This window comes from Oryzias latipes, chromosome 5, assembly GCF_053564925.1.
Source record: "Oryzias latipes strain Hd-rR chromosome 5, Olatipes_Hd-rR_3.1".
In the NCBI taxonomy this organism is placed as follows: domain Eukaryota; kingdom Metazoa; phylum Chordata; class Actinopteri; order Beloniformes; family Adrianichthyidae; genus Oryzias; species Oryzias latipes.
In genome coordinates, this window is record NC_136241.1 from 15,670,845 (window position 1) to 15,697,000 (window position 26,156).

Sequence of the window (26,156 nt, forward strand, 5' to 3'; positions counted from 1 at the left end):
CTCTGCTCTCATTCCTTGTCTCCTTGTTGTATTTTCTCCACTCTCCATTGTCTCTTTCCTTCACAGAGCCAGCATTTTCAGCTTCCTCTGGGTAAAGTATCACCTTCAGTAGAGCTTACCAAAATAAGCTTGTTTTCTGCACTGCTGTTCTGCAAAAGAGGAGCAGATAAGGAGGAAAAAAAGGCCTGGTGCTTTTTAAATCATTTTTAAAGGAAAAGCATGCTGGAGGAATTAGCATAGATCAAGTTAATAATCTGCCCGTGTGAAAGCAAAATATGCATTTTAGATTTTTTTTGCTCCAATATGAAACAGGGCAAACTCGGTTCAGCTTTGGGGGGGAAAAAAACCCTGCTTGGTAAAAATAAATTTTTTTTTTTGTTCTTATTAGATTTCCCATCCAGCCCCTGTATAACGTTTATTTTTATCTTGTTATTTTGCCGTTGAATTTTCATGTGAAACAACACACAATCCTTTCTTCTCCAATAAGGTGAGCAAGTAAACAATGTGCACTGCTGGAGCGTCATCTGAATGCAAAATCGACGCTTCACAGGACACAAAACACATTTTTATGAAGACACAAAACAACAACCCAACAAGGACAAAATACATCTGCATGAAAATGAGAGAGAGCTGACAAAACAACATTTAAAATGTCGGAAATGTTCAGTTCGAAGGTTAGTCCACTTTAAATATAATTTTAAAAAAATGAGCCTTATGAGCTCAACAGTCCTATCACATGAATCCTAAATGATAAAGAGGTTGTTTATTGGTCTGTAATTATTGCATGGCTTTAGAATATTTTGTTAAAAGCTGTAAATCTCACAGAAATCTCCATCTTAAAAAAAACAAATTCATCTACTGCCATAATTCTGGCATTCACAGACTCTTGGCGCTTTAATTGGTCATCTTTTCATTCCCTTTTGACATGGTGCTGCAACGTGAGTGGTTTATTGTATCAAGTCACGCTCGGCTCTGTTCTGCTTTGCCAAGACGACACCGATGACAGCAGCACTCAGGGGAACACGGTGAAGTTACATCAACCGAAAGAGTCTGCATGCTTCATGTAGTGCTGAAGCGTTTCCTTGCATATGGCACGTTTGATTTAATCCTAGCTCTGGTAGACATCAGTCTTTCTTGTCTTTACTTTGTCTCTTTTTGTACTCAGTGCATGTAGCCGTGGCTATGACAGACAAAGTGTGCAGCTATGCAGTGTTGGGATGACGTATGTCTAGATGCGTTTGAGCCATTTAAAATGTCAGCACATCCGCAATGTGTCCTTAGAATTATTTTTAAGGTGGGCTGTATTTCTAACGGGTCGTATTTTTTGAAGCACATTTTTGGGCAGTGAGAGGGCTGACAACCTAAAGGTGGTAAACTGTGAAACAGTTAGTGAAAAGCTTAAAATGAACTCAGTAAATAAATAAAATAAAAGCAGGCGTCTGAGAAACAAAGTACACAGCAAGCCACAAATTGTCATCTCATACCAAAAAGGAGTCATTTGCAAGGATTCTAAAATGGTCCTCACCACCATCTACTTAAGATAACTGACGATATTAGGTTTTATAATTATGTTCTCCATCCACAACAATCAAAACCAAATTTGTTGACAGAAATGGCTTGCAAGTATTTATAGGAAAAAAAAGGGAAGAGAAGATGAAAATTCTAAAGACGAATATTTGTCCAAGCTTTTTTGTGGACCTTTTTTAATGTAAGCTGTATTCATTAATACAATTAGTGGGTGAACTTTAGGATCTTTTTTTAGCAAGCCAGGTAAAATTGAGGATTTGAAACTACAATATTTCCTTCCTTTAGACTGTTCTGCTGAACTTTTATTAAGTTATTGAATTGCCAAAACCCCAGTCTAATGGTTAACTGAGAGCAAATGTCAGCCTTTCTTCATGGTGGTGGTGACATTCTTCAAATATTGACTGCACCTCCTCTGCCTTTCCTCCAGTCTTCTCATGTAGCCTTTGCAGGCTGCTTTTTCTTTTTCCACAAACTCTAGAAACCAGGTTGAATCTTTGAATTTTGCAGCACAGGCTCCCTCCTGTGTGGCAGAACTAATGCCAAAGCTTTTCATGGTGCACAAATCAGATAAAGCAAAAGCCCTGTGAAAAATGACAACACTTGATTTTTATAAATCCTCCACATGAACTGTGCAGGAGAAAAAGTTGCGAAAAACTTACTTGAAATATGACTAGCTGTTATCTCGGGTGACCTTTTTGAGAATGGACAATCAAATGTTAATCTCTTATTGAAAGTTTCTCTCTTTTACCCAAAATGCATCAGCCTTTTTTTGATTATTTTCAACTAGAACATCAAACATGAGAGCCACAGCAAGCCAGAAATCATAAAAAAAACAGAGGATACTTTGCCAATATGACCAAATCTGTGTTTCCTGCTGTCTGTACATTCTGCGGATGTGTCTTCTCATTTCCCAGATGATTTCCCTCCATCACTCCGTCCAGTGTGCAGTATTTATTCCCTGGTCTTCACTCACTGGCAGATTTTCATTCATCAAAAGTTGGTAATTAAATATTTGGAGCCGTTCCAATCTTCTCCCCAGTTTTTGTATCCATTTAAATTCCGCCATTTTCCCTGCCTGCTTTTGAGGAAAAATCATTCAACTGCAGCTCCCTCCTTTTTCACGCATATTATACCACAGCTGCTCAGAACATTGTCATTATTTACAAGAGCATTGCCAATAAATGCATGCCATAACTTTCACTGCATCTCTGTGCCTACTCCTGGACCCTCGGTCATAAAAATACCAATTTAAACGAAGCACAAAGAAATAGACTTTTTTTTACGTCACAGCCTTTCCTTTCTGCACTGAATGCAGGCAGAGAAAGAACAAATGGAGGTTTGTTCCTCACTCAGGAAGCCCTGCAGCTTTTTCTGAGACCGTGTTAAAAAAACAAAAGTTTGAATTTTCATGCAATCATTACCTGCAAACTCTCTCAGACACTCATCTGAAGCTCGAGACTCAATTTCACAGAATAGTTGCAGTAGCATCCAACACATGCCATGTGTCAGAAAGCAATTTTTGTCATGTGTCAGCCTCTGCCTCTGCTAGTCTTGACAAACAGGTGTATATAACACATAAGCAAACCAAAGCATGAACATGATGCAGGTGAAAACATGCTTAATGGTCAATTTAACAGTACTATGAGCAACTCTGCAGAATAACAACATCAAATGAAGCCAACATCTTCCACACAATGACCAGATCTGCATCCAGACTTGGTAAAAAAAGAACAATTGTTTTTTTCCCCCCAATCTGTTCATGTCAGAGTCAGGGATGACAGGCCCTCCTGCTTTTGTCCATGTGCCCACAGTTATGTTCCATTAAAAAAAAAAGAAAGCATCAACGCGTAGAACAGCCTGACAGCTCAAAGCAGCAGCCCGGACACAGTGATGTGTTCAAGTCTGTCAAATGACAATGCAAGTGCAATGTGACTGTCTGAAAGGTGGCCGCATGAACGAACTGCTCCCTTCGCCTTGTCAGAGGTTCAATGTCTGCTTGAGCTTCTTGTTTAGCCTCCTGACTGCTAAAATGGTGTTTTGGTTGATTTCAGTGATGCATTCACTGGAAGTAACCCCAAAATGAAACAGTATTTCTTCTTGAACAACTTTAAACAGTGAAGTGACAGACATCAGACATTTAGATAACACCTGCAGTTCAGCAACAACAGTCTTTCATTGACAACCACATAACATCAACTTGGAATCTGATATAAGTAATGAGGAGCCAATGTTGCTTTCACAGTAACTCAAAGAGAATTTAATATCGGTGAAAGCTACACTCACACCTGCCCCGAAAACACCCATTCCAGCTGCCCCTTCCAACGAAAAATCTATGTAAAAGCGCTTAAATGCACATTTCGGGCTTTCACGTTCAAAACTCTTGCATGCATGCGTAGCTATGCACATTTCTGAGACCATTTTCAGGCTCTGTGTACAAAATCCGCTGCAACTGAATGTGCGTTGCAAGTTACACAAGGTCGGACTTTGACCACGCAGGGACTTGATTTAATTCACGGAACTGCCAACTGTTTCAAAATTGATCATGGAGGACAAATAATTGCAGTTTGTGCTGGAATTATGTCATATATCTGAATGGAGCTGTGAAAGAAAAAGTCTGGAGAAAGATTTACGAGATTTGCACCGTTTTGACATTTCACCAAACCCCTTCCAACCTTAGGTAATGGATATGCACTATTGAACAATAGAAAAAGAAAAAGTCCCCTCCCTGTTTATCCAGTGTGAAAATTATGGGCTATATACACACAAGAACCCGCATTGTTGGTTTTGAATGCACATCGCATACCCAGTGTGAACGTAGCTTAAGAGTGTACTGATCCAGGTTAATCCTGCAGTTTTAAAAAACATACCCCTATAGTTTGACCTAAAAACAAAATGTAACAATGATTGCTAATCCAAAACTCTGTTTTTTTACCAATTGATGGCCAGGACCAATTACAGAACAAGTTTCTCCAGGGTTTCGATTTAAATTTGAAGAACACGTTTTGATGTTTTAGGGAAAAGCTCTTAAGACATATTTTCAAAAAACAGCGTAAACTACTGCAAGTTGCTCCAGAGTATAAACCGCAGCAGCCAAAATATGGATAATGAGGAAAAAAATTTTTTATTAACGTTGCATTGGAATATATGACTTCTGATCAATTTCACTAAGCCTGGCGTAAGACTGAGCGGCACGTCTTCTTCGGTGTTGGTTTCAGTAGCAAATACTGATGCACCTACAGTGTCCTCTAGCGGTTTTTAGTGGAAAAATGACAAACACAAGAGCCTATCTGTTTAAAATTAATAATTAAAAGGTTTGTGATAATAATTAATAAATGTAAAGCATACGGTATATGGGACAACAGACCCTTTAACCCTTTATAGGGCAAGTGACTGTTTTTGGTAATTTCCGCACCTGTTACTTTTCACGCCCTTCCCCCGTCTCAGTGAGTTCAAGAGTCATGGGATCTTTACCCATGACTCAGCAAAGATCATTCTACATTATAGGTTACTCAATTGTGCAACTTGACCAATCAGCAGAAAGCAGGGTCACATCAAATTAATCTTTTTCTGCAAAATCAGAAAAAGTTGCTTTTGCAGCTCAGTTCACTGGACATTTTCAAAGGAATCGTCAAAACTAACCATGGTAAGTTGATGAAACTCATACATTTTATTGTTGAATAGTTGTGTTAAGTGTTGACATATAAGTTGTTTGCAGAGAATTTATTGAAATGAGTGAAAATACGGCATGAAAAATGCAGGCACCATATTTGATCATACGCCCTATTCACTAAAAACAAAATTTTACTTGGTATGTCTGTTTTTGGACATATGCCCTATGCATCTAACAAACCATATTAGTGCATTTTCTTTACAAATAAAGAAATACAACTTAGAATATTATGTTTTAATATTGCCAAATGTTTTATATCACTATACAGTGATTCAGGGAGAATTTAAATACTGTTTTTAGATTATGAATAGTGATAAAGAGTGATTTTTGTCAGTTTATGATGTTATGACAGTTGTTTTATTGCATGTGTTTAATTTTTAGCTTCCATCATTTTTTTATGGCAAGAGGAGGGAGACTGCTGTTGTGCCAGTCCACCCTGACATTAGTGATGATGATGAGGATCAAGATGATGATGTGTCAGACCCCGACTTCTCCCCACCCACCAACAACCTGGACATTCCCAGACCCTCACACACAGTTGTGTGAGGGTCTATTCAACACTTTTGTTATTAGCACTTTTTTTATTAGCACGTTTATGTTCTAAAAGTGATGTTCAAATGTTCAAATACATAATATGTGTTTTTCTTATATTTATATATATATATGTATACTTATTGGAATTTGTTTTCCCACTCACGGGCAAGTGACCAAATATGGTAACTTCATTGGCATTGATTTTCTACATGAAAATAAAAAAAATTGAAAAATGTCACCAATGATATGAAGTCTTGTTATGTTCTCCAATAACACTCTAAGGTTGAATTTTAGAATTTTAGAGTATTTCATTGAGTGCCCTATAAAGGGTTAACAACTTTAACCTGCAGAGAAAACAGCTGATATGTGATATGTGTGTACATCAGAATGCATTTTATATGATTTTTATTTTTTTTACACATAAAGAAAAGCCCTGCTCTTCAGTGTTAGAGTGTATTCTTTGAGTATATATATGCAGCAAGTCTTTTAGTGTCAATTTCAGTCACATTACAAAACATTTAGCATGCACTGGAATCTAAAGGTTAGTAACAACTGGGCTCAGACGGGGCTTCGATGTCTTGCTAAAGGGCACATGTCAAACTGAGGAAATGATGGACAACTGTTCAGCTCACATGGGGCAACAGCCATCCCATCCCAGCTTGACTCAACAGGTACAGTAAAAATAATTTTTTTTAGCAACATTTCTGTTTTTAGATGCCCATTTTCTTCTGTAAAAATGCAAATAAAAATAAAAAACAAAAACCCAGGCTTAAAGACCTTAAACAAACCCACTCAGACGCCAGGTCCCACTTTAATGATAAATTTGAACATGAATGTATCTTTATTAAAGTTGTGCAAGGGGCATTTTATAATACTTTTACACAGTGTGGTTAATGGTTAAGTACAGATTAACTTAGTCATTACAATTTCCTTTTATTCATTATTAATTAGAAAGCACTGCTTCTTATAGCTTCCAGAAAAGCCGCATCATTTCTTATTGCTTCAGTTTCCCACACATGCGCTAAACAGGTTCAAATTCACCCTGTTACCACTCAACCTCAGAATGAGTAACAAGACGTGTAGGTGATGTCTCAAGAGCTGCTGGAGACGGTGTAAAGTCTCTTCACAAAACTGGTTTAGAAATCAACAAGAGCCTGTTTCACCCTCTGCCAAACATTCAGGCCTGGCATCTGTTCTCAGCCAGGAGGCCCCATCCTTCAACCTCTAAATGAAATTTCTTCATCACTTTTTACAATCCTACTTTTTCTTCTAAAAAAGAGGCGTGTTTCTAATTACTCCAGGGCTATTCATAGCAAATGACACCCTCTAGACAGTGCAGATAGCAGGTCTGTTAAAGAAAATAGGGTTTGCCTTTGCTCTGTGCTCCTCGCTGTTGATCAATAGTGAGACAGAAGAGAGGAACGCTTTTATCTTTTGACAAAATGCTATACCGGAGCATGAATATCTACTTTTATTGTCAGACCATCTTCTCTGTGAAGAATCTTTTCAAGGGAGTTGGTCTTGCTTGAGAGGGCACAGAGAGAGGCTGATCTCTGGCAGCGAATTACCTGGAGGAGGCATTCTCTACACAAGCCATGTGAGGGAGATTCATTATACCGCAGAAATGATCTAACACAGGAACGAAGCATAACATCTGCCCCTTTGCAGAACATCTGCATTTCCTGATGTGTTTCAGAGTTCCCCCACTTTTTTCCTCACCTGTCAGTCTTAAAGTAACGGTTGAAGTAATCAGACATCCAGCTGCCTGTCTCCTTTCTGGACAGAAATTATGCAAACGTATTCAATCAACCCCCAGCGGAGTGCAATATTTACCTCCTGCTTGTTAAGGCATAGCAAGGACAGCTGTCAGCAGGGCTATGCAGTCGCACAATCAATGCTGTGACATGATTGCAATGAAGGCTGGGAGTTTTAGTGTGGGTAAATTCTGTTTCAAGCAGAGCTAGGTCCAAATGCATTTTAAATGTAGGCAAGCTTTTCTCAGTGTGATTCTGAAGAAATTACTTCAGCAGAAACTCAGGAAAAATGACAACCTGTAATTTTTTTTAAATAAAAGTCTCGATAAATACAGATGCTTTCAGGAAAGTTACCATATACTCATGCAAAAATAATTTAGAAAAGTTACAGGAAGTTGAAAACTTTCCTATCACATGGTGAAGTTTCCAGGGATACACAGAGATGTTTAGTAAAATATACATTTTCTGCACTCTCAGGTGCACTTTAAAAAAAAAGAAAACATTGCCGTAAAGTGTCCTTTATCATTAAGATGTCAAAGCGTTTTTTAAAAGGTACAGGGGGCTCTGTTAGAATGTCAGTCTGCTTTTTTAGGGTTGCAAACAAGGTAGGGTGTCACAGTCACAGTAACCTTTATTTATTTGTCTGTTTTTTTTTACATGTGGCAAAACAAAGTTACAGGCATTGTAAATACGCTCACATGGCTAATGGTTCCAAAATGGCTAATGCTTCTAACATGGCTCAAGTGTAGCGTGTTACAAACAAGTTCTGGTGTTACTGTCAACACAGTTATAACGGTATGACTGACGGACTTATCCCTGACTCTGCTCTCTCGCTTAATCTGCCTTATAGTTCGATACACCTTATAAATGACATACTGTTCCAACAATAACCCCAGCGTTTATTCCAAAGATTTGGCAGCCAGCCCCGTGCTTCTAAGGGACAGGTGTCTGTTGAAGACTAGCGTTTATTCTATCACAGCCAGAATGGTAATGGCTAATAGGTTGATTTTGCTGTGAAATTCGGTCAAGAAATGCAGAAAAAAAAACACCATATATACATTTCAGGAATTAATGAAATTATAAATGAGAATATTTTGTTATTTTCTAAGTGGCACTTGCTGCGAACGTTTTGTTTCTTTTTGAAGCATCAGCAATCTCCCTATCAAAAATTCTCTTCGCTTTCATACCAATCATTTTCCTGGAGACACCTTTCCGTGTTGTTTTCTTTGCACCTCCACCAGACAGTCGTTTGCTTGTTGCTTCTTTTTCTGAAGCCGTCTTCTCAATATCACCCATCAGCTTGCGCTATTCTCTGAGACTATAGGATCCATCACTAAATATTGTGCAGATTCCTCACCTGAATGTTCTTTGGCGTATGCCACCACTGAAAATTTTGATCGAATGAGCGTGTCTTGGCCATTGTTAGGGTTAGGGTATCAGAAAACGGCGACTAAAATAACAAAGAACTGTTGGACCCGAAGTTTATTGGAGACCGGCGTCAATTACAGACTGGCCACTATTGGAAGATATAGACTCTGACCATTTATTGACAGTTTATCTTTTAATCTGGTGCACTCTATACAGCACTAAATACAATGTATGTGTTTTTATACATTTTATTTATATACATATAGGGTAGTCAAAGTTACACACACATATATGTGTCTTTTATCAATCTTGTTTTGTAAAAGTAATAGAATACCTGTAATTCTTAGTTGTTTCAAAATAAATTATTTCATATAGACTAGATTGAGGGTTAAGACTCTACAGAACATTCAAGGATAATGAGCCTGAGAATGAAAAAAGACTATGACTCATAGAGACAGTCTCAACACACCACCTGCAAAAAATTCCACCAGAGCGAAAATTACAATATTCTGAAGTTCCTCTATTTGTTTTTTTTACTTCATCCTCCACAGTCTAAAGAGCCATCCGTGCAGCATTACACCACATCAGAAAGCTGAAAAGGCAGCCTTTTCAAGGCCAGAATGCTGACCCATAACTTTATTTTTTATCTTTGACCAGATGCTTGTTAAAGAAAAACTAATGGTGCCTAGAGGAAAACTGAAATTTTCCAGCATTTGGATGTGTTTCTTAGATTACCAGTATATTTAGCCTAAATGTGCTCAAGCCAAATAATAAAAATAGCAATACAGTGCACAATTTGCAATGTTTTTCTCAAAATACCTGTCAACACCCACTGCCATACTCTATACAAGTAATGTTCTACATATTTCACAAATCTGGAAAATAATGAGCCGGCCGTCCTGAAATCATTAAGCCATTAAATTCTAGGAAACTGTGTTTTGCAAATATATTCAGAATCAAGTTAAACTCCACAGTCCCGCAATTAATAATTAAAAAAAGAATAGACAATGTGCTGATGCTAAAAAAAATGTAGTTGCAAAAAGCATTTGCTAAACTTTACATTTATTTACAATGCAGGAAGCACATATATCTTTGGTGGAAAGTTTAACTGCTGTGACACCATGGGTTAATACGCTCTTTTAACTGTGCTTTCCAATAAAAATGAGGAAAAACCCAACGGAAGGGTAATAAAACAGGAGTAAAATTAGAAGCTGAAGCAGCTTCAATACGAACTGGTGCACATCCCAGATCCAACCAATAGAGGAAATAATGGATTAAAGAAGTCTGATGTTGGACAACTCCACTATCATGAGACAGCATGAGGATAAGGGTGACCTCATAATCATTTGATCAAATAATAGATCCACTTGCACCATCAGAATTTCTTCAGTGACACAGCAAAAATCCAGTGAGCGAAAAAGTTAAAGTTGCTCGCTAATCAGTAAAGAGATAGATAGGGAGACATGACCAACTGCTTAAAAAGAAAATCACAGTACACACAATACACATCATAAATACTGGAAACAGCTGGTGCCCGTAGCAGTGAAAAAGTGTGGTTGAAAATGTGGTGAAGCCATTGGCTCAACAGATGCCCCGGGTTATTAGTAATAATTTCCATAAGGTTGGTTCTTCATAGTTTCCTCAATTGTTTATGCTCCAAACAAGAATAAAAAAAGAAAGAAAAAAAACTAAACAAACCAGATGTTTTTTGCTCTTGAGAACAATAGTTGTAAACTTTGTTAAAAACAAAATTACATCCGACAAATGGCTCCTCTTTTTTTTTTTTGTTTCTCGTTTTTGAGCTACAGATAAAGAAATGTTTCTAAAAAATATTTGGCTTCATTGTCAATTTTCTTTGAAGTAAAACACAAAACCATAACACGTAGTGAACGACCCTGGGTGTATTTCGGGCAGGCAACTCGAGCAGTGCGTTTACCTGGTTACTCCTCCCTGCCGGCGGTTCAGTCTAATCAACTCACCTGTTCTGCGTCCTACTTAAGTTCCAGGTGCGGTCCAATCCTCTTCTTCCATTTCCGCGAGCTCTGCGTTCGTCACCGGTTCTCCATGCGCGCTGTTCTAGCTTTTTCAGCGTCATGATGTCTTCCCCCCGTTCTTTTCCGGACTCGTTGGTCCCCCTTTTTATGATGTGGGGGCGTCCGTCTTCCCCACGTCTGCCCCTCCTTTTGCGGCTGTTCAGCAGGTGGTTTCACGGCTCCCGGCGCGTCTGGGGGGCAGAGTCCTGCAGTGTTCGGGTTGTCAGTGGCGCTCGATCGGGAGATGTATGGGCCTTCTTGAATGCCGTGATCACCGGAATCCCTATGGTGAGCGTGCCATGCTGCCATCCTCCTGTGTTCTTTCTGTGTTGAGGCTTTTCCGAGGCTCTTCCTGGTTCTCTGCTAAACCTGGTCATCGGTGACATCATGCCCCTAAGGACCCTGGGAATTGCAGTTATTTTTTCTTGAACGTAATGATGTGCACCTGGTTCGGTTTCTGCTGTGTGGCTCTGTGTCGTCCGGGTATCGTTTCGGGGATTGTGGGGTCTTTTCCGTGTTAGTGAAGGCTGGCGGTCCTCGCCTGGACCGGTTTCTCATGCTGGCTAAATTTGTTGTGGCCTTTGGGGTTTTTCTCTGTTGCTGTGTTATTTAGGAGCCGGATGTAAATCTTGGCCATCATTCGATGCTGGCTCCGTTATGGTGGCTCTCTGTTTTGTTTTGTTTCTTTTCTGTTAAAGCTGCTGTGTCCATTCAATAGTTTAACCAGCGTTTTGAATTAGTCTGTCGTTGGACCTGTCTCTCATTTGTAGGCATTTTATTTGTCATTGGTCTCTTTTATGCAGCGTCAGTGGCTCCTTTTCTCATTTTAATTCGCTTGGTCCGGAAACGGCGATCCTCGTGTCGTCATCACCGCATGCTCAGCTGTCTAGTTCTGCGAATCCAGCCCTAGCCTTCAGGGAACTAACATCAGCCACCCTTGTGAATGAGTCAGCTTTGTACGCGGCCCCGTCTTCTCAACCTGACAGATATTTTGTTATTCTCTCTCTCTGGTTGGTTAGTATAAGTATAAGTATAAGTATAAGTATAAGTATAAGTTTAAGTATAAGTATAAGTATAAGTATGAGTATGAGTATAAGTATAAGTCGCACCCAGCCAAACTATGCAAAACAACATGACTGATATACTGAGATAGATAGATAGATAGATAGATAGATAGATAGATAGATAGATAGATAGATAGATAGATAGATAGATAGATAGATAGATAGATAGATAGATAGATAGATAGATAGATAGATAGATAGATAGATAGATAGATAGATAGATAGATAGATAGATAGATAGATAGATAGATAGATAGATAGATAGATAGATAGATAGATAGATAGATAGATATGAACCATGCTGTAGGTTTTAATAACAATGAAAAATTGAGTACGGTCATGCTAACTACTATAAAGAATAAAGGGGCAGAAACAAGTTTATTAAGTGATAATAATCTACTTTAACTACTCTTAGCTTTGAGTTATTAGAAGGGAAACAGAGTATGTTTATGATTGGTAACTAAATTTAATGAATTGAATAAAAGCATCCCATCAGACATTTTGGCTGAAGTATGTTGTCGGTTACTGTGTATTTACTCGTAAATTAGCTCATGTAAACCACTTGAAACATCTCTGACCAGAGCACCAGTTACAGTTAACACACTCCGGCCATGTATGTTGCATTTCACTTAAGGGGGGAGAAGCCGGAGGACTGATACTCAGAAAGGCTAAGAGGGAGGCAGATGAAGGAATGAGAGAGCAAAGGAACACGTGAGGTGAGGCAGAAAATTAAGAATTTAGCAGAGGTGTGGAAAGCCGGCAGAGGGAGACGGCAGAAATTTCAGGATGTATAAAAGGATGGCAAGAGAGTGAAATAGTGAGCTGAAGAAAGAAGTCAAGAAGAAATAAAAAAGGATATGAACTCAGAAAGTGTGGTGGAAACAGAGGCAGAAAAAAAAACTTTAAAAAGTAAGAGTTTATGGCACAAAGAGCTGCAGCTGCTGATAGAACAGACAGCAGGAGCTCAATTAGCAACACTTCCTGCTGCTTCTCCCTCTGCCTGTGGTTGGACACCATAAGTGTATTACCCCATCCAGTACGCTAATTGATGTTTATTTGGGGCAATAATTTGAAACAAAGCTTAATTTTGCATCGACACTGCACCCAGTTTTCCAAGGTGTTTGTGTAATATGAATATTTGATTCAAATTAATGGAGCAGTGGGGAGCAGTGTCAGAACAAGCTAGAGCAGCAGAAATCACATGGTTTGAAGTGATTGTTCACAAATTAGGCATGCAGCCCCTCTGAGGGACGATGTCACCGAAAGACAAACAATAATTTAGCACAGTTTCTCAACAGCTCGCGCCTAGCTCTTTGCTTGATTTCACCACGCTGTAGCACAAACAAGGAGCTCGGAAAACGCACAACTTCTCTTGACAGTGGCAGTGGACAGATAGCATGCATGCCACTCTGACAGGGGCCAGATCAATAAAGCTTTTGGATATTTCAAGAAAATGACTGAGGAGGCGTGCAGACAGCCCAAAGCTGCGCGGCAGCCCCGGCACTGTGTGTATTTACAGAGCTATTCCTGAGGGAAAAGCAAAGAGCAGCAAAGCTCAAACAGAGCCACAGAGTCATTATTTTTAGTCCTGTTTGCTGTGGGCTCGTTCAAAACGCCCTCTCGCCTCACCGGGAATAAAGAGCAGCAGCAGGAGAAGAGAAATGGAACAGACCCCGAGGAGAAAGAGCAAACAGGCAAACACATCATTATGGAATTGGATGCAGCTATAATTATAATCATTCTGTTTCATTTATTACAGTTGGGCTAGGTCAATATAGAGTTTGTGGAAGAAATAACTAACCAAGTTTTGTCTCCATTTTTTAGGCTTCCCAGGACGTTTCCCGCATCAACCTCACTTTAGCTTTTGATGCTAGTAGACTTTTAGGAGTTATTCAAGACAATGAAAATGAAAACTGTGTGTTTGGTGTTTTTAAAATGTTCTTGTGTCATTTTTCTGATGATGGAGGATCTATATAAAGAAAGTTCATCTCAAAATTGTGTTTTGGAGTATTTCTTTGTTCAAATAAAAAAAAAAGCATTAGAAAAAGCTTGTAGCTGTGACATAACAGTTACAATCGGTGGGCCACAAGCTCCCTGGTCCGCCCCTAGATCTAAGTACGTCTGAACTGCCATCTGGTTCAAAACTTTACCGCTCGCCATTTTGATTGCACTGGCAATGTTAGGTTGGGGTTGTGAGAGGCTGTAAGCTAGCAGGAGAGAGTGTAAACCAAGGGATCATACAGCACATGAGTGGAGGCTTACTTCCTGCTCACAACTCAGAGGGAAATTTCTGATGAACTCCTACCGATCTGCAGAAACTATGTCCAAGAAAATAGCACCGGTTTTTGGATTTGGGCTAAAAACATCTTAATCATAAATTTAAAAAAACCTCTGGGATCCTGTTTAAAATAGATCAAAAGATGATTGGAGTGGGACTTTAAGGAGGCGATATTCCTGCTGGTTTTTAGCACTAACAAAACCCCACAGGTGAGCAGCTGAGTTTGCACAAATCTAAATGTCTCCACAAGGATCCTAAGTGGGCGTGGGCGTGCACGACGCAACCTCCACACTTGAGCATCTGCACCCACTGAAGCGCTAAGAGAGGGCCGCATTGCTGTAGCACTATAACTGAACAAGGCAATACCGGTGATGACATATATGATCTATCACACTCAGCCACCTGCTTCCAAAAAAAAGGCCATTTAAATGCCACATCTGCTTCAGTGCACCACCACCCACTGACCAGAAAACACAAAAGAAAACCAGAATTCAGCACTTACTGAAAACTGCATATAGATTTTTTTCCAGGAAGGCACACTCACAATCACACATGACACAGGAGACACAGAATCCTGACAACTAGTTGGGAAAAAATATATATAACCTAATTTCAGCTTCATAGTAACCCGTATGGAGCCAAATGATTCATGTGCAGCTGTCAGGAGTTTTAGAAATGGCTGAGGATAACTTCAGAGGTCACAACGACTGCACTTGCTGAGAACCAAAAGCCCATTGGTCACAAAGCACATGAAGTCCAACTAAATCTGACCAGCTGTCTGACTTTGGTTGGCTCACCGTGTGAATTGGGGTGGTTAAAAATGTGCTGCACTGCAGTGAGAGGAAACAACTCAGTTGGTGATTCAACATTTTCTGTACCCATTTTTATTTCACCTGTACATTTAAAATCTGTAACCTGCTTTATTAATGACTTTTATATAACGACAACTTAATCATAATTTCCTGTTTTTAGTGACAAAAAGATGCACTTATGAATTATTTCTATCTATCTATCTAAACAAAATACTGCTCATCATGGCAATTTGTCTTTTAAAAATTAATAGGTTTCATATTTTAATGAGTACGTATATGAACATTTGGATTACATTTCAACACAAGGTTTGGTATTTCTATCCTGGTCAATGTTTTGCAGAATGGATGAATGGAATAAAAGACAGTAAAAGTGATGCTTCCTGAGGAAAAAATGCAAGTGGCTAAACACTATTAGAAACACAGAATATTGATTTCTCAGTAGTAAAAGCTCTTTTATTTTAATAAGTAGATTGATTTAAAATCCTAAAAATTGAGAGTTCTACAGCAGCCCTGAAGTGCAAATCAAAGCAACAAATCCCTCAGTGCAAAAACATCTGATCACACGGACAATAAAAAAAAGCAAAATAAATAAAAAAGAACATAATTTTATTCTAGAAATCTAACGAAACACAATAAGAAACCAGAAAGGGATAGGTGCTCTAAGACATTACTGATTGGAACATAACATTTGTTTTTTGACGTTTGCATTTTTTCAAGTGCCTCTTCAATGTCTGTATACTAATAAAGGTTTTATGATCAGTATGGAGCATATCCAGTATCACTAAATGCCAAATAATGTCCAGGTTGGAATGTTGGACAAACGTCATCGATCCAATCATAAATGTCCCATAGGCCCTACCTTTTCCGGTTTCTTCTTTTGTTTCATTTTTTTACATTGTATTTTGGTTTCTGGAAATTACTTTTGTTTTCCAAAATGATTCCTTTACGGAAACAGGATTTGATTGAATTTGGACTTCGGGGCGACTGTAGAGTTCTCATAATAACAAAAACAAAAATCAAAATGAAACCGGCATTTTTCTCGTACTGATAAAAAAACTGTTGAAGGACGTAAAGCCTAAAAAGTTGTCTTTCACAGGAGTTTTGGATATTTGAATCCTCTCAATGAAGACGTTTTTGTTTTTCCAGAAACAAATCTTCCGGCTGATTTGTTGAATGTATTCTGCATCACTGAATATTTACAAAAGGATGCTTGAGATTTTAATGCACTTTTCTGTCCCTTGAAGGTCACTGTTGTTAAAAACAAACACTCTTAGACATAATGAGCTTATCCGGATTGACATTAAACAGACTACATCTTTGCTTTGTTACTGTATGAGTAAACAAGGAGAACACAGTGGAAATATTAAACAGGCTTCGATGTGACGCAAGTTGTTTGACGAGCTGTGATTACTCTGAAAGTCTGCCCACGCCTCGTCTTTCAGATTGACCTTTTTGTCCTTTAGAAAGTGTTTTTTAAATATTTCCCAACAAGCCTGAATGTGGCAGCAGAGTGTCGGAAAGCAATGCAACAAACAAGGAATCAAACAACAAAAAAAACAGACATGTATAAGCCTTTAAAAATATGTGTTCTATTTAAAGACACACAGGTATGGAAACAGGCTTTTCATCTACCACACAATCACACTGTGCTGTATGCATGCATACAGGGGTTAGTAGGCTCACGTTCACTAAACACCTGTAAATACTGCATCTGCACTGCTCAGTCTGCATTTCCATATGTGAAATAGAGCTCTCCCTATTTGTTTTTTTTATTTTTACACCTACAGTTTTTATCATTAACACTAAACTAAAGTCGGAAAAACAGCACATCCTCTGAGTCTCTACCAGTTTTGTTTATGCTGCTGCATTTTAAAAACTACCTTAAAAAACTAAATATACTGAGTTATGGGACTTTAACTAAGTTAAACTAATGGTTTTTAAAATGTATGTTTTTGCAACACTGGGCTCCACACTTTATGTCAAATAAAATGAAGAAAAATGTGAACATGATTTATTAATTCCAGACCGCATCATTAAGCTGAATGTTAGTGGAGGGGTCACAAAGCCACTGTCAGTTTCTATCCCTGTTGTGACTTTTGGCAATTAACAAAGGCTACAAAGGTTTATCTAAGTGAACATTTCTTCATTGCAGGATTTCTGCAGTGATTGTCACTTATGGCTGTAGCAAACTGGAGTGAATGGGCCATATGTATGTATGTATTTATGTATGTATGTATGTATGTATGTATGTATGTATGTATGTATGTATGTATGTATGTATGTATGTATGTATGTATGTATGTATGTATGTATGTATGTATGTATGTATGTATGTATGTATGTATGTATGTATGTATGTATGTATGTATGTATGTATGTATGTATGTATGTATGTATGTATGTATGCATGCAAGTATGCATGTATGCATGTATGTATGTATGTAGGTATGTATGTATGTAGGTATGTATATATATGTATATGTATATAATGTATTGCTTTCTCATGCGAAAGTCTTTGTTTTGCTTTATAAGTGAAGTTTGATTTGATTTGATCTGATCTGGTAGTCTTATACAAAAAAAGATATGGTTTAAAAACTAAAAGTGTAAAAGTAGTAATTAACTTTAATCAGTGCTGTACTTTTGAACTTATTGGTGAATAAATGCCAAATGTTCGACAAAAATGTCATTTTTTAACAAAATTGAACATATGCTACACGAAACTGCATACAAAAAAGCTAAATTTGAAGTTCCACTCCAATCATCTTTTGAGCTATTTTCAAGTTTTAAGCTATTTTCCAGTGGTCTTTTAATTATGATTTTAGCCCAAATCAAATTGTTTTTAGGACATACACTAGTTTCTTCAGAGCAGCACAAATTAATTCAAAATTTACCTCTGAGTTATGAATGGGACTGTGGGCATCAAGCAACCCTGCCCCCATATTCCCATTGCTGAGAGCTCTCTGTTTACACTATTTCCCACTAGCTTACAGCCCCTCACACCCCCAACCTTACATTAGGGGCACAGAAAAATGGCAAACAATATCGGAGCCGTACAGGAAAACAAAGACGTACACGGATCTATGTGTCTGCGAGTGGATGCATCAGACTGAAGTGGAGCAGGAGGCTTTTGCCCTGTGTATTTGCCTTACAAATATGCTCTTTTTTAAACAGCCCTTTTTGTCTGGCCCTCATTCACAACGATTTGAACAAAGAAATACTCAGAAATGCAATTTAAGCTTAATTTTTATTATATATGTCCCCCATTTAAAATAACGACATGTTAAAAACACCAAAAACACCATCTTACTTCACTAATTTTAGGCTTAAACGTTTAAGAATTGGAATCATAGAGATTTGCAGCAATCTTCTGAACGAAATTCCAATTTTGTGCTTGAAGATACTTAAAATATTTATTATCATTGAAGCTTGTGTTTGTGGGATCACATCTAGACCTCGTTCATGCAGCACCAGCTTCAGTTCTGGAGCCACAGAGGCAGCTATGTGGCCTGCATGCTCCTAATGAACTCTGCTTCACAGTGATGCATGGGAGCATCGTTTCTGCTCCACCCCTTCAGAGCCCGCAACTATGCGGTCGCTTGTAGGCACAGCAGTTATATACACTAATGAACACACAACAACATGTGCATCCACACAAGACTGATGCACTTAATCAATAGCAGCAGTCTTTGTGGGAAAACAAATCCATAACAACAGGAGTTGGCAGACAAACTCTGAAAGGCAAAGGGCAAAGAAACGTTACGTAGCAAATAGTTTCTCAAGATAATTAATGAAGACAAGAAAAAAATGCATAATTTGAAGATGCTTCTCAGTTTTAAACATTAAGAATTACTTTTAGTAGAATTGGAAAAAGATTAAATAGTTAGCAACGTTTAGCTTGTTACCACAGGTTTTCTTTTTTAACTTAGTGTAGGAAGCAGTCATGTTTCCCCTTTTTTTCTTAAAGTAAATTTTTGCTATAATGTCCACACAAACCTTTAACATATTTAGAGAATCAAAGTCCAAATTTTCCATCCATCTGAGTGTGACTCTAGAGTGGGTTCCCTCTCCTCACCCACATGTGACCTAATTTCAATTTGGCGCATTGCCTTTTGTGGACTTGTGATGTCAGACAATCTGATAAACTGTGATAAGCCCTGCAGGGCCACAGGTGGTGCAGCAGGACGCATAGGTGGCTGCATAGGAATTCACAAAGTGAAATTTGTAATTGAGTATTCTGTACTGTTTAAACACAGATTACACTTTCTAAAGTTTATTTTTTACAGTTTGGTCTCTTTGCCTTTCAGTCATCTTATACTTAATAAAATAATAAAATTTCGTTATACTGAATAATGGGCAAATCTGTACGGGGCAGACAGGTGACCCCCAGTAAAAAGCAAGATCGTAGACCACTGTTTAGCCTGGGAAGTGAAAATAATCATGCACATTTTGTTCTATAGGGATTCTCCAGGCGACAGGTCATAGCGAACACTTAAACAACACATAAGTAAACACATAAATAAGTAAGGGTGAAGTAGGTGATTATTTTTCTAACCCACCCAAATCATGCAGACTGCACAAGGGGCCCATTGGTGCCATTCATGTAATCATTGTGCACCTCATGTGTGCATCCTGGCTGCTAGAAATGAGAAAATTATGGAGCAGCGTAGCTTGTGTGGGCATTCTATGGTCACTTACATTGCACCTGCACACCCCATGCATGCAGCATGTGCACCTTACTGATGAATGTGGTGTAAGGCCACCGCACAACAGCATCACTTGTACATCGTAAGTACATGCAACTTACATTAGCTTTACGAATACTTCCAGTATGCTATAAACGACAATGGTGCGATCCATTTTCATGACGTCCCTTGAGGTGGCCAAATCAACCTTAAGGAAACTGGGAGACACACCTCCTGACTACGACCCTTCATGTGCCAAACAAACCAAAAACCCAGCACTCACGTGGGTCCACCATGTGGGTGCATGTGACTAAGACTATAGTTAAGGGGTTTTGCAAAAAAAAAAAAAAAAAAAAAAAAGGTTTGGTCTTGGTGGATACAAAGAAATTGGAAAGCATTTCAACATTCTCAAAAGATATTTACAGCAGACAGCACTGACTCCATTTACAGCCACACAGGCAATGTTTGTTCACAGAGAGCCTCTTTACCCATAAGAACCCATGGTGACATCAGTGTTACAGAAAAATATCATAAATTGATTCTGTGGTCCACGTTTGTGGTAAAACACACATAATTTTATTTTAGGAAAAAAATAGGTCTGGGTTCTTATGGGTTAAGCAACAATGAGTCTGCTTTTGCCTTAGTCTATACTTACATACCAAATTTAACCAGCCAGACTATCGTGATTTTGCTGACTTGTAAACCCCATCAAATCACTGCATGTAACAAGAGCTTTTCGTATTTTCATCATAGTTTCTCAATTTTACAAGGCCATATTTTCCAGGCGAAAGTCATTATTTATCACAAATAATCGTAGTTACAGTCACAGTCGTGTTCACCCACACACACACACATATTCGCACACTGATGGTGGCTCAGCTGCCTTACACTGGCACCAACCCATAACCACCAGGAGCAATGTGAGGTTTAGTGTCTTTCCTAAGGAAACTTCGACACATAGCCAGGTGGGGCGGGAATCGAACCTGCGATCTTCCAATCAGAGGTCGGTGGCTCTACCTATGCACCTTTGCTTCCACTGAGAAACATGTCACTATTTGAAAATGTTCTGCAGTAAACAAAATGCTTTCATTGTCATTTGCTTGCAGAAATAGTTTCACTTGAAATTAGAAATGTACTGCCTTATTTCTTTCCTACCCCTTCGCAATTCTGAGCATGGAAGACCATAGGGAGGACATTGGAGGACAGCTTGCTCTTCGTGAGATGTTGTGTTTTGCTTTTTCAAATTAAGACAACCACTTTACCAAAAATCAAACACATTTTTCTACATTAAAAAAGAAAGTTAGATGAAAAAAGAGAATCAGTAGACAATATTTTTTAGTGAACCAGCAATTAGAAAAGCTTTAAAAGAATATGATATGACGTAACTTGATCTGATGTTTGTCAGTGTCGTGTTTAGTTTCAGAATACTCAAAATCTGCTCTTAGATAAAGACTGATTAGGAACAGAAAACCATATCTTGGTTTCACACCATTAAAAAAAACTCATCTGAGGGTTAAACTCGTGTGAGTCATTTCTGTTGAAGTATTACAAACTTTGTTAATGCTTGTTTCTTCAAAATGAGTTTTAAGGATTTTTACCAAGTCTTCTTTCCCAAGTGACATTAATATTCCGTTCACAGCATGCAGCCTCTCCTTACACAACTATCTGAGTATTTTCAAAAGTTTAATTGTGCTCACAGGCCTACACACGCTGCCAAAATGTGCTAAATATCGGCAATTGTTTGAAAATGTTAATAGAAGCAGAAAAGCCTTTTATTTAGCGTAAGAGCTGGAATCCCGTATTATCCCATAATTATGTGTGACCAAATGACCCAAATCAAAACTCTACATACCCTTGAATGTTTGCTTTGATTGAATACAGAAAAGTTGACACATTCGGCTTTAACGTATTATTAAGGGTAATTTTCCACACCTCTGGTGTGCTTGATTGTAATTACTGCCTCTGGATAAAAAGTCGTTGAGTTTCAGAGCTTATTATAAGACCTCTGCACATTCCATCCATGGCTGCACAGAGTTTGCTGGGTGCTGATCTGCAGGGCAAGAAAAAGAAGCAGCTAAAGATCTCCAAAAGAAGACTGTGAAGCACCACAAATCAGGGAAGAGACGAAGATGTGAAACTTTGATGAAGAGCTTAGAGTTACTATTATCACTAAACAGATACTTTTCAGTCTAGTTTCATAAAACAAGAAACCCTAAACTTCTGTAGAAAGGAATAACATTAACTACAAATGAGCGAGTATCATATTAAAATCCTAAAATAGGTAGGCTTTTAAACAAATCAAAGCTGTCAGAAAAACACATTTCATTATTTTTTGCTTTTTCCTTCCAAATTCTTCTGATTAGACCTAATGTACGACCAATTAAGGTAAAAGCAGGGGTTTCTGTGAATCAGCTAAATGGTAAAAACCAAGCTATTTTTATGTACTGCTGTGTTTTTTTTTCCTCATTTGGAATTTTCCTACCGCAAACTTATCTGCTGATAGAAGTGATAAAAATTCAATATTCCACACAAACATGTGAGATTCTGATTCATTTCAAAATGTAATTAATCTATCCTGATGTATTGGCATGAGTGAAGGCTGCTTATTTGTGTCTCATACTGCAGTAAGAAGCTAATTTACCTGGAGCAGAGCTAAGAAGGGGGCACTGCCCCCCCCCCATTTTTGAGTCAGTGTACATATCAAAATTGACAAAGATTAAGAAATCATAAAAAAACAAGCTTCTTTAAGCACTGCAAAAACAACAAAAGCAATAAAATCTTTTGCCCCTCAAATTATTTGCTGTGCCCACACGCTGTGTATTCTGTGCTTTTTCCCTGCTATGGTGAGAGTAAATTCTCATTTTTGGAAACCTCATTATTAATAATATCACTAATAAAACAGTTTGAAATAGATTTTTTTTTTTTCATTTGTAATAGCCTTCCACTTGACCGTTCTCATCTGCCACCCTTCCAAAGTCTTCAGCCCACCTCATATAAAATGTTCTCACTGCGCCACTGCTGAGATCTCACCTTTTTCCACAGATGTGCAGTAGCACTGCTCTGCTGTTACTATGAGCAAGGAAGCAAAAAAACTGAGCAGTAAAGTAGAGCTTCACTGTCCCGTCCTCTCACTAAAATATCAGAATAAGAAATGTTGTTTTGTGCACTTGGATAACTGTAATCATTTGCCTTATAATAAAAGAAACGACATAAAATATGAGTCACATGGCAGCAAGTCAATGCATTTAGGCGTGTAGAAATGGTCAAGACAATCTGTTGCAGTTCAAACTGAGCATCGGAACGGGTAAGAAAGCTGATTAAAGGGACTTTGAACATGGCATGGTTGTTGGTGCCAGACAGGCTAGTTTGAGTATTTCAGAAACTGCTGATATTTTCATACTGCCTTGAATTAACGGTTCAGGCTGGTGGTGCTAGTATAATGGTGTGGGGGATATTTTCTTGCCACAATTTGGGCCCTTTAGTACAAACTGAGCATGATTACAATGCCACAGCCTACCTGAATATTGTTGCTCACCATGTCCATCCCTTACTTTTTTTTTTTTTTTTTTACTTGTCCTGTCCAACAGCTGGGCAGGCAGATGAGAGCTGAGGGCCTCTTGTGTTGGACATATTTTACTTTAACAATAGGGGTTCATCCCTTACTGACCACAGTGCACCATCTTCTGATGGCTACTTCCAGCAGGATAAGGCACCATGACATTAAGCTATAATCCTCTCAGAATGGTTTCTTGAACATCACAATAAGTTCACTGGACAGTCAGCATATCTCAACCCAGTAGATCTCCTTTAGGATGTGGTGGACCATAAGATTGGCATCATGGATGTGCAGCCGACAAATCCGCAGCAACAGCGTGTTGCTCTCATGTCAATATGGACCAAACTCTCTGTTGAATGTCTCAAGTACCTTGTTGACTTGATTGCACCAAGGATTAAGGCAGTTCTAAAGGAAAAAGGGGGTCCAACCCAGTACTAGCAAGATGTGCCTAATAAAGTGGACAGTGAATGTTTGTATTAAAAAAAACAGTTTGGATCAGCAAATCATGACCAGTTTCTTTTTCATTTCGCTTGTTAAGCTAGCAGTGTTAAGAAACTACGTTTCCGTGAAATCATCTCCTTGAATGCCAGTTTTAATAAGGTCTGGCTCAGTTGCCTGTCGTTATAGTTGCAGTTTGCATATAAAACCTTTCAGCATCAGGCAGGTCTGTTGCATTACTATTAAGTAATATTTAGAACATCAAATTTTGCTGCTACTCAATGTCCATGATGGTTCGGCTTTACTTCCTCTGGTGAAAGCAGGATTCTTGGCTTTCATACTTGCTCTTCTGCTCTCATGTGTGACCTAAATTGACTCAATTTGACTGAATATTTGTTAGTGAAGCTGTATCCACTACCAACACAAATGTCAAACTGCGTATTTGCTTTCCATCTTTGATTGCTTGTTCGGCTGCCCACACATGGATGTCCAATGTGCTAAAATAGCAGCAAGCTGCTGTTAAATGACAAGTCTCTGGCGCTGTCCGTGGTACTGAAAGAACACACCTCCTTGTTATCTGCATTTCTTACCATTCTGTCCTCATGTTTGTCATTCCACACAATTTATAAGAAGTCCAACAGAAACTTAATACAGGAACCTATGTCTGTTTAAAAGATAGTCATTTAAAGGCTTTGGGGGGTTTTGTCAAAATAAACACAGAAAAGTGACATTGATTTTTAAAATAATAGACTGTACAATACAACAAATTTTCAAAGCTAATCCAGATTTTGGAGAAAGAGGTTCTTTCAAAAAAAATTGAAATATATTTGCAAGAAATTGTGTCTAATTTACTCTGATTGTTCGGGTCAGTTCGTTTTTGACAAAGTTGGTAAAATTTGGGCTCTACGGTAATTTTCTTGCTTTTTTGCTCGTATTTTTGCTTGAATTTATTTACTAATGCTGCTTGGACTGCATGGAATTTTGCAACTTTTTGATAGAAAAACATGAATTTATTTAATAATCTTCAGACAGCACACTTGAACATAGCAGCTGTGCTTTTTCAGTCATTCTGCATGCAGAGTAAAGTGAAATGAGCAAACAGGACACATGCAGACCATGTTTTATTCTTCTTTAGCTCAACAGATGGAGGCGACAGCTTCTGTGACACATCACAGATTATTAGCACGACGTCAGAGCAGTAACGTTTCTTATGCCTCTTCCAGAGGACATTTTTCTGCTCCTCACAGCGGGCAGCGTGATGCTCCGTCAGATTCCACCAGTAGTGTCACAGAATGTCCTCTTTGCAGAAAAAGAGCTGTAGCTGTGTCTACTCTCTGCAGTGCTTCCACAACACTCAATGAGCAATAACACAAACATCCAAGTCCACATTTAACTCTGTACTCTCAGCAGTGCCCAAGGGGCATTCAGCCCAAAATATGCTATATTTTATTGAATTTAAGCTTGTCAAGTTTCAAACCATTAATTTTTTGAAGGCCTCAACTGCTGCCCTTCCCTCCATGTCTCCCTCTTTCTTCTTCTAAACCCAATTTTTCACGTAATAAACCATAACCACAGAAATGAGTTCTTTCTAAATATCCTAAGGATTAGGAGTCTGATCTGTACTTGAATGCTAATAGAAGGATAGCAGCTGTGCATTTTTGCATACAGAGGCGAATCCTCCTCCTCTATTTGGTCTTTGTTGTCAACGGCTTACAGTCGATCTCTTCACACCTCATTTCACTTTAAAATAAGAGACTGCATGACAAAACTTGCAGTGAAATAAAGTTCTAACATCAGATATGAGATTAAATGTCACTATTCACCCAGAAAACTGACAGAAACAAAAGGCAGAGTGAAGCAAAAAATCACTTTTTATACTAAAACACTGGGATTTAAAACGGTTTTATGGCAGGAAGTGCGATTCATAGAAAAACACTTAGAAATGGATATAATTAAACATTTGTTTGCATATTTTTACATATTTAAATCAGATGTATGTTTGAACTCAAGTTTAATTAAGAAACATACTTTTCTCATGATAGGTTGCAAAAAAATCACTAAAATTTTGAAGAAAAATAAATGCATATGTGTTATTATTTCAAAAGTCTATGTTTTGAATGGAACACACATTTGAAGTCCAGGCACTCAAACATTACTCCACATTTCAGCAAATCAATAGCATTCACAGTGGTCATTAATTACCGCTGCTCAGCACAGGTATACAGCATTTTTAAATGAGCTTCATGTTCTTAATACAGTCCCCAAACCCCAAAGCCAACATATTTATTTTCTTCTCTTTAATTCTGTATTTTCTTCCTGGCCCGCTTAGCTGCTACTTTGTCAGCAAAAGAGGGAGACAAAATAATTGCTTCTATATTTCCTGGATTGATTTCCTGCACAGCTCTAATAGAGCGGTCAGGCTGGCACTCGGGCGTCCATG

General features: G+C 38.3%; 1 protein-coding gene and 1 long non-coding RNA gene across 2 annotated transcripts in view; one reads left to right on the top strand and one right to left on the bottom strand.

The window, feature by feature from the left end:
• The window catches only part of tafa3a (TAFA chemokine like family member 3a), a 124,945-nt gene that overhangs the window by 85,122 nt on the left and 13,667 nt on the right, over positions 1-26,156 (bottom strand). The gene's annotated exons all lie outside the window — the stretch shown is intronic.
• LOC111947442 (uncharacterized) lies at positions 5,101-5,969 on the top strand. Its single transcript, XR_002873284.2, has 2 exons — positions 5,101-5,170; positions 5,603-5,969. It is a non-coding gene; the product is annotated as an uncharacterized LOC111947442 (long non-coding RNA).